Source organism: Pelodiscus sinensis, chromosome 5 (genome assembly GCF_049634645.1).
Source record: "Pelodiscus sinensis isolate JC-2024 chromosome 5, ASM4963464v1, whole genome shotgun sequence".
Classification (NCBI taxonomy): Eukaryota; Metazoa; Chordata; order Testudines; family Trionychidae; genus Pelodiscus; species Pelodiscus sinensis.
Window position 1 is genome coordinate 2,489,708 of NC_134715.1, and position 16,228 is coordinate 2,505,935.

Here is a 16,228-nt window from a genome sequence, read left to right on the forward strand (position 1 = left end):
TCTGAGCCATGTAATGAATAGTATGGACAGCCCTTCCACAAGAGGCTAGTGGGACCCTCAGTCCCACCACAATGGGAAACGCAAGTGGTCCGTATGCATTCATACAGTGTATTTTGTTGCTTTGTCTTGTTTGTGCAGTGCCTTAGGTGGAATCCTTTCAAAGAGAAAGAAGGGAGAAACCAGTCCGGAAGTAACGTCACAACAACCTTTAAAGCATCCGTTCCAGCAGAACAGGCCCCTCTGAGAAACACTCCCGACAGGCTGAGTGAATCATTTTCTGTGTGCGAGATTTCCAAGGATGTGCAGCAAGTGGTGACAGCAGAACTGGCAAGTATGAAACAGGGCACCAGAAGACAATTAGTATCTGTAATAACAACCTTTAGGTTCAAAGAGATCAATAGGCTCATTCATCTTCTGGTGAAACTAATGGCCGGGACTCACATGTACTAACTTGCTTTTATAATGAAGCTGCCTGCGGTGCTTTTAACAAGCACCAACTCACTTCCAAAGTCTGAGGACAGACTTTCAAGCTTCAACCCCCAAGTACTTTTATTTGGGGGAACAGAATAAAAAGGTTTTCGTAATAGTTTACCAGTCTTATTTTGCTCCCACAATTTGACTGGATGGCATTTCTAGTTGGTGAAAAAACATCAGTTATCCTTTTGTGATGCTATTTAATCATTGGTTACTGACAGAATAATGACACTTTTAACCCACCGAGTGTAGCTTCACTTGGTCACATATGGCAGCAGTGGGACGTGTCAAAAAAATCAATCGGTATTGTTATTAACAAGAATAATGAAAACATTGGAATGGAGTTAACAGATAAATATCCCGGTAATTGGACACAATTTTTCATGATATAAACTTAAACTCCCAAATTCACCTTTTAAAGATTTGAACTGGTACTGAAGTTAAGCGACATCAATTTGTTTGACTTTCCAGATGAGAATTAGAAATATTCAAGACTTGCTGCATTGGGAGAGTACAGTACAAAAGCAACATTTGCAGGACCAACATCAATAGACCATGATGAGTTGTGAAGGAAACAACTGGGTGGGGAACGATTTTTTGCAGTTTGATTTTTCTCATCTTTCTAGCATGAATGGGTAAGTGAATAATGAGCAGCCTGTAATGACAAAAGGATCTAGGCTAGAAACCGAGTCACCTTGACCTTAGGGGGAATTCTGTTCTGACTCCTGACCCTGCTCCTAGTCTTCTCTTCCGGAGCTGGTCCAAAAATGGAATTTCCATCCCTGGGAAAGTCACCTCTCAAACACTGAAATGACCTCATTGAAATGGTCAGCTGAGAGAATGCTTTGACATTATATTATACATTGGACATCGCTGTTAAACCAAATGTTAACATTCATTAAACCTTTTTTGAAAAGGAAAAGTTGGAACAAAAGGAAAGGAGAAAGTAGGAACACAATGCTCCCGTCTGGTCTGGATTTTTTGAGAATTTTCCCTATCAACATTTAGATTTTGAGGAAACAGCCATTTTCTGGTGGCCACCTCTTCCATCCAAAATAGCTCCACCTCTGTTCTCTCCTCTCAGTGTCAGTAAAGTTGTATCTAGGGGGGTGTATTTGAATGATACGTGGGACAAATTTGGCTCACAAGCTTGGAAGACCAATGGGGCCATAGTCAGCAAGATCTCTTTATTTTCTCCCCGTTTCCTATGTCCAGTGCTGAAGGACACACATATATCTGCGGATTTACATGGCCCTCATCACTGGAGCAATGAAGTACATCAGGGTATGTCTACACTACCCTCCTAGTTCGAACTAGCGGGGTAATGTAGGCATACCACACTTGCAAATGAAGCCCGGGATTTGAATTTCCCGGGCTTCATTTGCATAAGCGGGGAGCCGCCATTTTTAAAACCCCGCTGGTTTGAACCCCGTGCAGCGTGGCTACACGGGGCTCGAACTAGGTAGTTTGAACTAGGATTCCTATTCTGAACTACCGGTACACCTCGTGGTACACCTCTGTTTTAATCTGCTCTTTCTTTAGTTGCTCTGTAATACCTAGCAACCAAGCATGCTTTATCAAGTGTGCCTTTTTGTTTTGTCAATACAATCACATTTTTTAGGCCACGGTTGATTTCTAGTGTCCTGGTAGGTAACTGGAGGTCTGCGTGTGTGTGTCTGCCTCACCTGGGAGGTCAGCTCTCAGAGACAGTTTGTTTTCTGTGTTTTTTGTTTCTTTTTTTTTTTAAGATCTCTTGTGGCAAAAGAGCGTGGGGTACCCCCGGGGAAGAAAGTAGAGTGTTCCTGGTTATCAGGAATGAAATAGCTTGATGGTGGCAGCTACCTCCTAAGGCCCGGGAATCTGTGATCCTGGGGAGCTTTTAAGTAGAAGTTTATAGACACAGGGTATTTTTAAGGTCTCTTGTGGGCCCCCAGTTTCTGCACTTGCAGTGCCAGAGTGGGGAACAGCCTTGATAAGGTTGGCTATTAGGAAAATCAATTTCCTTGGGAGGGCGGTGAAGCTCTGGGATGGGTTCCCTAGGGAGGGGGTGGAATCTCCATCCCTAGAGGTTTCTAAGTCCCAGCTTGAGAAAGCCCTGGCTGGGCTGATTGGGCTGGGGTTGGTCCTGCTTTGGACAGGGAGATGGACTCAACTCCTGAGGTCTCTTCCAGCCGTATGAATTTGTGATTCTATGATTCTATATAGCAAGTTAATGGCAGAGCTGAGAACCGAGTTCAAGCCCTCTTCCTTAACCACAAAACCATCCTTCCTCTCTCTCTTATTCTCTGTACAGCTTAGGTTTTTTTAACAGAGCAATATTTTCTCCAGTGTTCCAACACTCCATATTCTAATCCTGACGCGAGCCCTACGCCAGCTTTTCCTGCCTTCTGTTCTTGGCACTCTGACATCATAACCCCTGCATATCCTGTCACTGAAACAAATGTCTGAGAGATTCCACCGCTTCCCTTTAATTGGAACTAGCTTGTTCCAAGGAGCTGAAGAGGCGAACTGTTCAGAGGTTAGTGTGCAGAAATATATCATTGTCTTGCAGGATGCTCTAAGTAGGTCTCTTGAGTATTAAGGTCAGAGTTTATTTTGCAGTAGATTCTATTGGTATGAATCATCAATAGGGCTTCTTACACAATTTATCAGTGCCTGACAATTACACATTTCTCTGTTTCTCTAAACAAATCCTAGAGATGGTCCTGGGAACATTTGGAGACTTTTTCAGTTCAAAACTTAATTCGTCTGAGTTTCTTTAGCATGCAGACCTCGTCTGGACTGCTTTGCAGATTTGCTGAGCCCCTGCAGCTAGAGCCGATGGAAGTTTTCAGAATGCCCCCCGCCTTTTTTTGTTTTGCACTGAAAAATGATCTTTCTTCAAAGACAATTTTTTGTGTGACGAGAATTTGTCTTTCATTCAAGAATAGTGATAGAAATGTAGCCGTGTTAGTCTGGGGTAGCTGAAGCAAAATGCAGGACAATGTAGCACTTTAAAGACTAACAAGATGGTTTATTAGATGATGAGCTTTCGTGGGCCAGGTTTTGATCTGAGGAAGTGGGTCTGGCCCACGAAAGCTCATCATCTAATAAACCATCTTGTTAGTCTTTAAAGTGCTACATTGTCCTGCATTTTTCTTTCATTCAAATACTTTGTACCGAAAATATGTTCATGTTTGATGGAAGCCGAGCACCAAGTGTGTGTGATTTCCTAACTAGTTCTACCTACAGTATCCAGAGACTTCCACGAGGGAACTAGGAAAGCTCAGTGCTTCTGAAAAATCAAGCCATTATCTGTGCACTACTTTGGAATACCGAGGCCCTGTTAGCTCTCAAGGAAGCAGCGGTGTGGATGAAGTGGTCTCCGCAGCTCTTCCAGGAGGTCTCATCCTAGCTACGGTAAGCACTGTACTGCTCTCACTATCTCCAGCAATGAGCAAAAGCTCCAGGTCTGAAGAAAGAGCCCAACCATTGCCAAACGTGACTGGACAATGGCTCATGGAAACCAGCTCCCAGAACAAACCTCAGAGGACTGAAAAGCAGAAATAGAAATAGCATGATGAGCAAAATATTTGTGAAGGGAGTTGTGTACCTGAATCCCTCCACCGTGCCAATGACTCACACCACAGGCAACGTCTTTCAAATGTGCTGGGGGTTGCCCAAGTCCTCACTTCTTGAATGCTGCAAAACAGCGGGAGGCCTAGAGAGGGAAGGGGAGGTGCTGATCCATGGGTCTTGTGGGTGGGAGGTCCCTGGGGAAGAGGGGTGCTGATATGGGGGGGGCCTACCATGCATGCTCAATTTTTCCCCATGGGTGCTCCAGTCCTGGGGCACCCACGGAGTCCATGCCTATGACTCAATTATACACCCTTGATCCAAAATCAAATATCCTTCCACTTGAATTGTGCTGTGTTGGATTCATGAGGTCCATGACCGGGACCCTAAGTGTTATGATACAACTGATAATTATGAAAGGTTTTCAAAATATGAACAAATAGATAAGGGTGAGACTTTCCCTTACGGGAGCTGGGCCCAAGGAGCTCTGGTCCCAGAACTTAGTGCTGTATATATGAAGTGGTCTTCATGAGGCGGGGGTTCTTCTGTGTCCTAGCATGATGGGGCCCTGGTCCATGCATAGATGCCTTGGATGACACTTCAGTATAAATAAACACGTCACAGTAATGGGAAGGCCGTATCATGGGGCCAGTGTTCCTCTGCTCTATGCATGTCATCTTAGATGTCTCTAATCCCATCCATGCAGACTGGTGGAAGCATGACCAGGCCCTTGATTTGCAATTCATACAACAAAGCAATGAGGAGCCATAGGAATAAAATGTTTCTTAATGTTAACTAGCCCCCGCTCTTGCTTTACAGTTTCGTTTGCATGAGGATCGTACGACTGGCTTCTAAGATCCTGTTCCTCTGAGCTGACCCTCCCAAGCAGAACTGGTGCTTGTGTGGAGCCATGTGACCTTTGGGAGACTCACCTCAGGCTACGTTTGGAATGCCAGAAGGTAGCCCATGCTTCTGATGCAGCAGTCCCGTGGTGATTGAAATCGTAAGCTGGCATGTCAGCATGCAAAGGTTTTGTTCCTCGTCCGGCTTTCACCCGGGAGTGCAATTTGGGTTTAAGGGAGGCCTAGATAAATTGGAGTGAATTGTTCCTTTCTGTTTTATGGAGCAGCCTGCTTTTCCTTCGGCTGTTTTGGGGTTCCTGTATGTTAGGATTCTGAATTCTTAAAACAAGGGAGGGAGGCATCCCCATTGTCAATTGGACTGATTTAGCCCCATCAATGTAAAGTCACTCTCTAAGTCAATACTGGCACAACCCTGTGTGTACATAAACATTGAGTCATTGCCTCTCCCGTGGCGCAAAGGTCACCCACCATCCCTCGCCCAGGACTGGGCCTAAGCGCACAAGTGAACTTGCTAGAATGAATGAGGATGTACTAGAACACACTGCGTTAGCAGCTCCTCACATGGAAAGCCGCCATCTCCACTTTGCCCAAGGGAGTTCACTTCCAGTCAGGCTACGACAGGCTGAGACTGAATAGTCCCACATGGAATAGCTGAGAGAGTCAATAAGAATAATCATTAATTGTAGCTGTAGCATCGAGGAGACCCTATCAAGCACCACGGCCCGTTGTGCTCGGTGCTGTACAGACACAGAACCAAGACAGACCCTTCCTCTCATACTGCCCCCTTTGAGCTTCCCCCCAATATATCAGGTGCTGTAGCATTTTTTATATGATCCAAGCTACAATACACTGGTATATGGGGTTATTAGAGCAAGCCAAGAATTGTCTGTCAAAAAATCACTCAATAAAATGTGTCACTTTGATTTTCCACAATGCTTTTGGGACATGATGTCTTTTGGGGAAAAAATCTAATATTTTCTCATGGAAAAAAAGCAGCTTCCCCAATACTCAAAATTTTCTGAGTCAGTTCAACATGAAACTGCATTTCCTGCTGGTGCCGCTTTGCCTCATGGGAATTGTAGTTCAGCTGCTTCATTCCTGCTTTCTCAGCAATGAGCCAGGCTCTTTGGCCAAACTGCAATTCCCATGATGCACACTGGCATCACCTCTGACCGAGCCATGTGGTGCAACATGGGAATCATCTCAAAAGGGCATCACAAGAGATCAAATCTGAACTTTTTCATTTTGCCAAAAAATGATATTGGGACTTTTTGAGCCTACTCAGGATGGGGAGGGGAAAAGGGGACTTTTTCTTAGCTCTAGAGATTACTTAATCATAGAATCATAGAACACTAGAACTGGAAGTCTCCTCAAGAGGACCTCAAGTCCAATCCCCTGCCCTTACGACAGCACCAAGAACCATTTGGATCATCCCTGATAGACATATGACAAAGGATGATACTAGACCTCTATCTGGACATCTATCCATTGACTTCAATGGGCTTTAGATCAGGTCCTGAATCTGGAACACTGAACAGTTCCCTATTTAAGTTGAATTCATTGAACAGTAGAGGACATTTTGGGAAAGGAGACATTTCCTTTTAAAAAAGGAAAAGAGACCTCCAGAGGTCGATCTTCTAACGTTCGATTTAGCAGGTCTAGTGTAGACCCCTACCTTGAATGCTGAGGACATGGCCAGCATCTGGTACTCCTCATTCTGTGTGGAATAAGGGAAGCCAATAGGAGTGTGTGCTCCCGTCAGCTTCCAACAGTGTAGATGCCATGTTAGCTCGGCTTATGGTAAGCTGAATCTACCTACACATTTTGCGTAGCTGGATGGCATACCTTCAGCTGACCTGCCTGGTCTATTATAGACCAGGCTTCAGGAAAGCATTCCCTCTAAGGTCATGATGTTCAACTACCTCTAAAATTAAGGAGATGGGGGAGTTCTCAGAGCTGAGGTACTAGTCTGAATATCCGTCTTCATATAATTTAAAAATGTTAAACCAAAAACTACTCTACAACAGGATATTCGGATTTGGTTTAAGGTGGAGGCTTAGGAAGCTTAGGGCTTCCTGCATGGAACAAACAATTGATGATCTCTTGTGTGGCCTAATATCAAAGCAGTCCCGTTGCTATGCAACAGTCCTTACACATGCATGACGCACACCATACTATCTATACCCAGGAAGCATACATGTTCTTTCTCCATGTCTTATTCAAACACACTTACCCATGCCGACTTTTTAGTGTGAATGGAACTTGTGCAATTTTGCGTAAAGTTTTCACATTGGATTTTCACAGTCTTCTAGATTTTTTTTTTCAAATTCATCAATTGTGAAAAAGAGTAAAGAGTCATTAAGTGCTTCATTAGAGTGTTTTCTTCTTAGAGAGTTTGGTGTGATTAGAACTGAGTTGTGGCTATTTTTATTACCCTTTTCCTCCTCCATCTAAGTGCATATTGGTTGGTCTGTTTTTTTGTGGTTTAAATTCAGTTCAACAGAATGCTGTTGAGTTCCTGAATTAATTCAGTCATTTTCTTTTAATGACCATGAAGAGTGGTGTTCAGCTAGAGAGCTATTACATTGTAGTGCGGCAGTGTTTGGAGCCTGCTAATCAGAGGGGGGAAAACGTACGGGCATGAAATAAAGATTTGAAACGTAAGACAATGTAATAAGGGGTGCAAATCCAGTGATAATTGCCTAGAGATTTTGTGCCTCAAAATGGCCTATAACAGGCATTTTGACTCTCAGTGCGACAGCACTTTCTGCACTGATAATTTTCAGATACTTGCACTTCATTACTAATCTGGGGTCAAATCCTGCTCACTTGTAATGTACTCCAGGGGTTGGCCCAGTCTCTGTGATGTCAAAGAAAAATGCTGCACACACAAAAAGTCTTTGTTCAATGAATATAGTGACTGCAGTTTTATAATACCCTGGCAGTTGACTAAACACAGTTCATACGGCTATGCCAGGTTTATGTACTGTGATTATAGGGCCTGTTTTCTCAGGGTGTGTCTACACTGCAACTGAGAGCATCCTTCTGAGTGCAGGTACCCAGACCCATGCTAGCTCTGCTGCGGTTAGCCCTGGTCTATGTTAGGAAATGATTTCAAAATAACTCCCCTTATTTCCAAATAACAACTCCTGCTTTCCACAAGGAATAATGCTTATTTCAAAATAACAGCAATGTGGATGCGTGGCGGCTGCTATTTTGAAATAATGACCCCCCCCCCCCGAGTCATTCACAGTTATTGCTCCCCAGTTGTTCCTGGGGCTCTAAGTCAAGGTAGCGTGTCCACATTAAGGGAGCATATCTCAGCATGTCCACACGACAGGGAAGCCCTGAAATTGGTCTATTTCAAAATACATGTATGTCAATACACTACAATTTCCTAGTGTAGACATGCCCGTAGTGCACTGTGATGGGGTGGACCAGGCCCTGAGGCCCCTGATGGAGCCCTTGTGGTCCTGCCACAACCTGCACCAGAAAAAGGCCATTGACAAGTCCTCTGGGTGGCTAGAGTGGCTAGGAAGAAACCAGCCAATCAGGGCCCAGGAGGGACTACAAAAGAAGCTGCAGGACTAGAAGCAGCTCAGTTGCAGCTCAGACCTGGAAGGGAGAAGATCAGGGGTGGTTGGCTGACAGAACCAAGGACAGCACAGGGTGGGGGGTGTTAGAACATTGTTTGAAGGAGGAGAAACCCTGGAGGTATCACTCTCCTACTGAGGTGGCATTTTAAAGGAGCAGCCACCCCACAGCTCAGAACCCGGCTGTCCCCAGGTTGTGGGGAAAGGCTGTGCAGAGCCCACCATGTCCTTATGTTTCAAAGGGGCAGTGGAGCCCGGGGTCAGTTGGGGAGTGCTCCACAAGGCACTTCCCCAGAACCCAGGACTGTACATGGAGTTCCGAATTCCTCCTTTGAAATGTACAAGAGCCCCCACTGGGCTCTTGTACATTTTAAAGGAGGAATGCAGAAGTTCCTGTCGACTAGTCGATGGAAATTCCATCAACTAGTTGACTAGTCAATTAACCACATTTTAACATCCTTAGTTGAAACACGAAAGGTTGCCGACTGATTAGGTGTGTCTAAGTGCCGGGTATGTGTCTAAGATCCCAGATTAAGGGTGGTTTTTTTAAAAATTGCTCAGCCATGGCTTTGCTTGGCTTCAATTGCAATTGCCTGACCCTGTTCATCCCAGGAACATCAGAGTGCTTCTGAAAAGCCCATTGCATGAGTTGTCTCAAAAGAGAACAGCTTCCACGTAGGCCTTGTCTTCCCTGCAAAAACGCGTGTCTTTACACGACTGACTCAGAGACTAACAAACAAATTAGATTAGATGACCTAATATCTTTGTTAGTCTGTAACTTGAAAAGCAATGAGCAGCCCTGTGGCACCTTAGGGGGTAGCTGTGTTAGTCTCCTAGCTCTGGTCTACACTAGGCTTTATTTTGAAATAACCCCTGTTGGGTCAAATTCATAAGCAGAGCGTCCACACTACCAAGTCCGTTATTTCAAAATAACAGTCCACTTATATTAAAATCGGTACCCCTGCTTTCCTCGAGGAATAAAACTAATTTTGAAAAAGTTATTTCGAAATAGCAGTAGTGTGGACGCTTTGGTGCCTCTATTTCAAAAGAACTACTCCCCAGAGTAATTCAGACAAATTATTCCCCAGTGCTTCCTGGGGCTCTAAGTCTTGGTAGCGTGTCCCCAGTAAGGGAGCCTGTCTTGGACTAATTTTGAGACTTCCCTGTAATGAGGGCATGCTAGTTCCATTTTGTTATTTTTGGGAGTTATTAAATCAATTTTAGTTATTTCAGAATAGTTTCCAGGTGTAGACAAGCCCTAAAGTGCCACAGGACTGCTTGTTGTTTTTTCTTGAACGAGCTCTAATTAAAACCCTAGTTCCCACAAGGCAGTTTGTAATGTTCATGTAAGTTTGTAGTTTTCACATGAGTTAGATCATAGTAAACCTTCAGGTTCCTTGGATTCTTTAGCTCGGCCTGCAAACTGTCTTGTCTTTGTTACCAAAATAAGGGGAAAAAAGCATGTTCTTAATCAAGACTAGGTCTTTGGCACCTAAATGAAGTGAGCCAAGTAGGCGGTATTGCATGATCACTCTATGGTCCGTTGGCAAGACGCGGACCATAAAATGAGGTCTGAAGCTCCTGATTTCAGACTCAGATTGCCCGTTCACACCAAGGATCTACTATTGAAAGGCAAGCTGAATTTGTGCTGGGGTATAATTATTAGTACTCCCCCTATGAGTGGAAAAAATAAGGCCTTAATCATGTATGCTTCCTGTGCTGGGGGTGGCAAATCTATTTGATTAAAATATAGCCTCAGAGAGCCACCTCAACCAGAGACGATTGTTTTGAATAAGTCAGTGGGCTCTTCACAGAGATGCATCAGCTCCCATGGAGAGCTCTAAGGATAACGAGTAGCGGCGAGGTAGACAGCTTTTAGATCACTGCAGCTTGTTGGTGAAGAATGAGTGCACGGTGCTCCAAATTAACCCTACATTTGGAGAGCAAAGTCAGCAAAGGTTTAGCGCTGTCATTCAGGGCATGTCTACACTAGGAAACTATTTTGAAATAACTAAACTCGATTTAACTCCTGAAATGACAAAATCGAAATAGTGTGTTCCCACTACGGGGAAGCCTCGAAATTAGTCTGAGGTAGGCTCCAATAATGTGGATACACACCTCAACTTAGAGGCCCAGGAAGCACTGCGGAGTAATTAGTTTGAATTAACTACTCTCCAAAGTATTTTGAAGTAGCTGCTCAAGAGCATCCCCATGGCTGCTATTTTGAAATAACTGTTCTGAAATTAGCATTATTCCCCGAGGAAAGCAGGAGTACAGATTTTGAAATAACCAGCCCGTTATTTCAAAATAACAGGCTTGGTAGTGTGGGTGCTCCGCTTATAAATGCGATCTAAGGGGGGTTATTTCAAAATAATGTTCTAGTGTAGACCAGGGCTGAGTGGGAATCTGTCGACTACTTCCAATGAATCGAGCCCTAATTCCTCATGAGGAAGGAGGAGCCTATGTGGGCTGATGGATAGAGCAAAGCCGGAGTGCCCCTCCCCCAAACAGAGTGGGCTTGGGAAAGAAAGGGATAAGTGGGAGGAGCCAACCCAGAAGGCCGGAGAAATTCAAGTGGTCAGGAGCAAAGACAAAGACATCGGGAAAGGTAATACACACAACAAGGAATCTTGGGTTTGTCTTAAACTATGGGCATTCACTTATTTCAATGGCTAGACAGCAGCTGGCCTGAGACGCTGCCGATCACGTGGCTTAACACTGTCTCATTGTTTCTAGGCTTAGGGTTAGATCCACTTGTTTCTTGTCTTGTGCTTAGACTGAAAGGTCTTTGGGGTAAGCATGCTTCCTGGCCCATGACGAGGGCTCCTTAGCGCTACTGCAATACCTGTTACAAAAATATAAAATCATTTCCCACGCTTTTCACTATGTCTTCCTCTGGAAATCACTCAAAAGAAATGGAGCAACACAATTTATTGGCGCATAGAATTATGACTGTCTACTCCACACCTCCCAAATCTCATCTTGAGCTCAGGCCAAACCCGAGAAAGACCATCTTTGTGGTGTGAAGAAGTTGGTTTCCTCCACCACCTCTGTCATTACTTTTGTCCTGCTCCATGCTATGGGGGAACTTGAAGGAGAAGTGCTGAAATAACACAAGGAAGGATGATGCATCTGTCATCTAACCAGGAGCAGGATGCACTAATACTCTCACGAGAGAGACTCTTCTCTACAGATGCCATCTGGACAGGTCTGGTTTTTTTTAAAGCAAATGACCCCCCTTCCCCAAAGCTTTTATGTTTTTCTGGTCCCTAAAAGCAGAGAGAGGGAGAGAGAGTCACCTGTGAGCCTTAGAGTCAAGACTCACCTGGGACCTCCAGGGCCCAGCTCCAACATGAGGCTCTGCCCCTGATTGGCAGAGTTCCAGAGCAGCTGGTTGGCTTCTTGCCGTCGGGACAGGAAGCTGTCTGAATCCCTGCGTTTCCTTTTACTCTGGACTGTGGGCCTAGTGCACCCTGCTCCAGCTCCCCTGGCTTGGGTGCCTGGATTGCTCCCTGCCATCTGACTTTCTTCCTCCCCTCCAGTTGGGCTCCTGCCTTTGACCTTGTGCTCTCCTGCCCTGCCCTGCCTCTGATCTCTGTGGGTCTGACTGGTCATGGCTGGAGTACTTATCCCTGTGGTTGGTTGTGCTCCTGGAGGTGGCTGACATGTCCCTGCAGCCAGCTGAGGAAGTCAGAGCAGGGGGTCTCCACATGCTGTCCTTGCCAGCAGACACCACTCCTGCAGCTCCCATTGATCAATGATGGAGAACCATGGCCAGTGGTTATGTCTTGTGCAGCCAGCCACCTCGTCTCTCCTCCCAAAGTGGCTGGCTGCACAAGACACAGCCGTGATGTCACCCGACGTAGCTGAAAAGCACCAGCTGAGCTGCACAGGGCCCTCTGCTGTGTTAGCTCCTGAATTCCAACTCCGGATCCCCGTGTCCAAAAGGCCTTCTTGCCTCAGGCTCCTTGCTCTGTCAGAGACGGCTTTTCAGGGCTCTTTGCGTGCCCTGCAAAACGGGGTTGGGTGAAATCGGGGCTATTTCAAGGTTTCAGCCATCACTTACGGCAGAGTTTGCTTATGGATTATTGTGCTTCAGTCCTCTCTTCCGATGCTCCGGAGCATAGCAAGATACACAGGTTGCTGAGCCGGTAGCTTTCTCTAAAGCTCTGCAGTCGGTAATTAAATCAACTTCTGTTACAGTGTCCAGCAACCTCAAAATCCTGGAAACATTCCGACCTATTGCTCAGTGCCTCTACTGAGTTCATTTGTAGGAAGGTCTATGCTGCTTTGGCTCCCCACATAGAAGACACAGCAGCATTCCCAGAGCCTTCAGAAAAGGTCCCGGCTGAAGGGAACTTCGCCATCTTTTTTTATAAACTTGTTGCTAATGTATAATTGGTAAAGTAGTGAGATCACTGTATTTTTTTCATAACTGATCTTACTAAATGTAATCTGAATAGACAGGCATAATATTAACTCAGAGGACTTAATCTGGGTTGAGATCATCATGGTTTGAACATTGCCTGTTGCCTTAATTTAAGGCACTAATATATTCAGGGTTCTCGTTAGGGTCTTGGACGTACTGATTAGCCAGCATAGGTGCGGCAGATTGAGTTGGGAACAATTTAAGGGTAGCAGAAAGTCTCTTTTTTATTGCAATTTATAATAGGTGGAGAGTTTTTAATTTAAAAATATATTAGGCTGAGTGGCTACCTTCAAATGTTTGCAGTTCTCAGGCAGTTAACACCCGTTTTCATTAATGGGAAATGATGATGATTTACATTATGCTAATATGCAGTCATTATTTAAATCCTTAATTACGCGTGCAGCCATGTGGCACGGTGAAATAATAAAAGGATAATAAATGCAGAAAGCAATGGTTCTTTCAAGCCCATTGGAAATGAGGTGGCCACTATATTTCAAGGGAAGAAGAAGAAGCAGGCATCAAAGCATATGGTCCTTGCATGATTGTTATTGGAAACAAGAGGCCCTTTGGTCTAGTGTCTCCGACACTGACCTGCTGTGTGACCTTGGACTGTCATTTCACCTTTCTTTTGTTTCCCTCCACACCCTTTGCCTTTCTTGCCTGTGAGCATTTTGAGACAGCCTGCCACCTGGAGACCCTTCCTGTTTGATCTGCTTCTCTGCTGAGGTTTATATTAAATGCATGGGTGTTCTGGCTCGCCGGTGCCTTTTCCGGTGCTCCAGATCAGCTGACGCCTGGCATGCTGCAACCCTTCATGTTCACCACCTTGGAGCCTCCTCGGGTCCCACTCAGAGTCTGGTGGCATTTCCTGGGCCCTTTCCCAGTTCGCTCTCTCCATCTCTATGGGGCTTCAGGACCACCTGCTGGTTTTTCACTTTGTTGGGGGCTCTGTCTTGGTATTCCAGCCTTTGCTCAGTAGTTCAGTGCAACACTTCCCTAGACCGGTTTGGGTTTTACAAAAAGCCATGAGGCCCACATCTGGGAGGCTGCTAACTTCCTGGCTGACTTATTCTGCCTGCAGCTCTTCGTACCTCCCCATGGTTGGCAGAGCAGCCCTGGTGGCAGGGCAGTTATACCTCACGTCACAGATCCATTTTCAGCCTGCGGTCTCCATGGGAGAGGTCCTCTAACAAAGCAGAGATGGCTTGTCAGATCTCTTGACTTCTCTAGAGGCTTTTCCTAGCTCAGCTCTTATCTTTCTCCACCTCTCCGCAGCCCATACCCCCCAGTGCCCATCCAGGCCAATTCTAGTCCATCCCCTCCTGAGCCCTGGATCCCAACGTCGCTCCATGCATACCCATTTCTTGACAGGTCCCCTTCCCTGGTCCACCGTGGCCCCGCTAACCCTCGTTCCTCAGCCCACTCCTATGCCGCTACCTCGTGCCACCCGTCACCCTTTCACATCCCACTTCGAAAGGTCCTTCCCGGGCGCTCTCAGCCTGCCTCTGGTCTCCCTCTCGGCAGCTCAGAGCCAGCGTGGGCCACCACAACACAGAGAGATTTCGGAGGCTCTCTCTGGGCCTGCCCTGTCCCCGGTGTAGACATGGGGCTTTCCTATTGTTCAGGAATGTGAACTAGGGTCCTTTATGTTTGCACCTCCGGCATCCAGACAGGAGCGCTAGCATGCAGCATTAGTCTGGACTTAGTCTGGCCTGCTGGGCAGTGTAAACAAACCCTTTAATTCAAATGATCAAGAGGCGTGAATTGGAAGTGGATTCGTTGAACCGCCTTGAACCCTGCTGTGAACCCAGCCATTGAGAATTCATTTTCCGTAGGGTCCCTGGGGTAGCCATTCAGCAACTCCAGTACAGCAGATATGGGCTCCTCTCCACAAGGAAGCAAAAACATAACCCCAAGGCCCACAGGGGTGTGCAGTGAGCCATACTTGCTTTGTAGCAGGGGTGGGGTGGCACTGACCTATAGAAAAATCAGGCATGGGGGGGCCACACACAAGTGAGAGGAAACAAACCAACCCCTCACTGACACAGCCCCTGACTGAGAAGCAGAAAGACTCTCCCCACAAACCCCTCATTCACCAGAGCTTAGCGGGGGGGCAGCCTAGTAGACTTTGTGTGCTCCAGCCTCGTGGTGGAATAGCAGGGTAGGGTGGAGCACCAGTGGGGCTCTCCAATGCTGGGGGTGGGCATGAGCCTTGGGGGCCGGATCCAGGCAAGCCGGGGGCCGCATTTGGCCCCCAGCCCTGAGATTCCCCACACCTGCTTTATAGGGACACAAAACAGCTCCTCTTGCCACATAGACTCAGCGCTATTCTACACCCAATTCATTAGGCGAAATCTGCTTGTTAACCTTGTCTGTAATGATGGATGGGGTCTTTTAAACGCCAGTGCATCATTGTGCACCTTCTTTGTGCTACAGGTTAAATAAAGCATCTCCCATGTAAATAAACACAGCATTGAGCAAGCTGCGGGAAAGATAAATAGTCAATTCAGCTCTTACCTTGCCCGGAATATCTACCAGGACACACGTTAACAAAGAATAAAGAGATTACACAGCACAGGGAAAAGGTGCAGCATTCTATGAGGGGCCAAGACCTTCTCTGCCAGGAAGCAATCCATTAATAAACAATACATTAACAACAATGAATAACCATACATTAAAATGGATTCAGCCTATTTCTCTTCCTCCAGGAAGAACCTTTTTTCCCTGACTCTTCCTAATGGGCCTGCTGCATTTGCGATCATACTGCGAATTCCTTTTATTGTCCTTAACTTAGGAAAAGATGGCCCTGAGGGGAAACTTTTTATTAGCGTTATCACACAGGAAAGGAACTTTCAGCCCTCTGCACGTGCCTGTTCCTCCTAGGAGCACCACGATATATTGGATTATTAAAACGCAGCCTCTCCGCGCTAACCTTGGAGCTGTAATATTCCGCTTCTGGGATTCCTCAACTGGTGGAAATGGACAGGCCTTGTTGTAATTGGTGGAGCTTGACTAATTTCTGCCAACCGTGGCTCTGACTCGAAATGTTTCTACTTGGAAATGTCAGAAGAGGCAAATAGAGATGCCCATTGAATTACTGAGAGGTTTGTGTGCCTGCCTCCAAATCTCACCTCAAATCTAGTTAACTTCCTACCACACTGCCATTCTTTGCCATTTCTCCCTAGCTCTGTGCTACTGGGCAGAGCTCAAATCCATGCCTGGCACGGGTAATAACAAATTTGTAAAGAAAAGCTCTCCAAATCCTCTGCTCGGTTACCGGTGCTGCGGAAGATTGTGCTTGTTGACTCTGGACT

The 16,228-nt window shown here is 45.9% G+C and overlaps 2 long non-coding RNA genes across 2 annotated transcripts in view; one reads left to right on the forward strand and one right to left on the reverse strand.

Moving 5' to 3' along the window:
• LOC112546581 (uncharacterized) overlaps window positions 1-16,228 on the reverse strand; it is a 337,205-nt gene that overhangs the window by 299,134 nt on the left and 21,843 nt on the right. The gene's annotated exons all lie outside the window — the stretch shown is intronic.
• LOC112546582 (uncharacterized) lies at window positions 955-7,370 on the forward strand. Its single transcript, XR_012903779.1, has 4 exons — window positions 955-1,109; window positions 2,768-2,992; window positions 3,706-3,873; window positions 4,849-7,370. It is a non-coding gene; the product is annotated as an uncharacterized LOC112546582 (long non-coding RNA).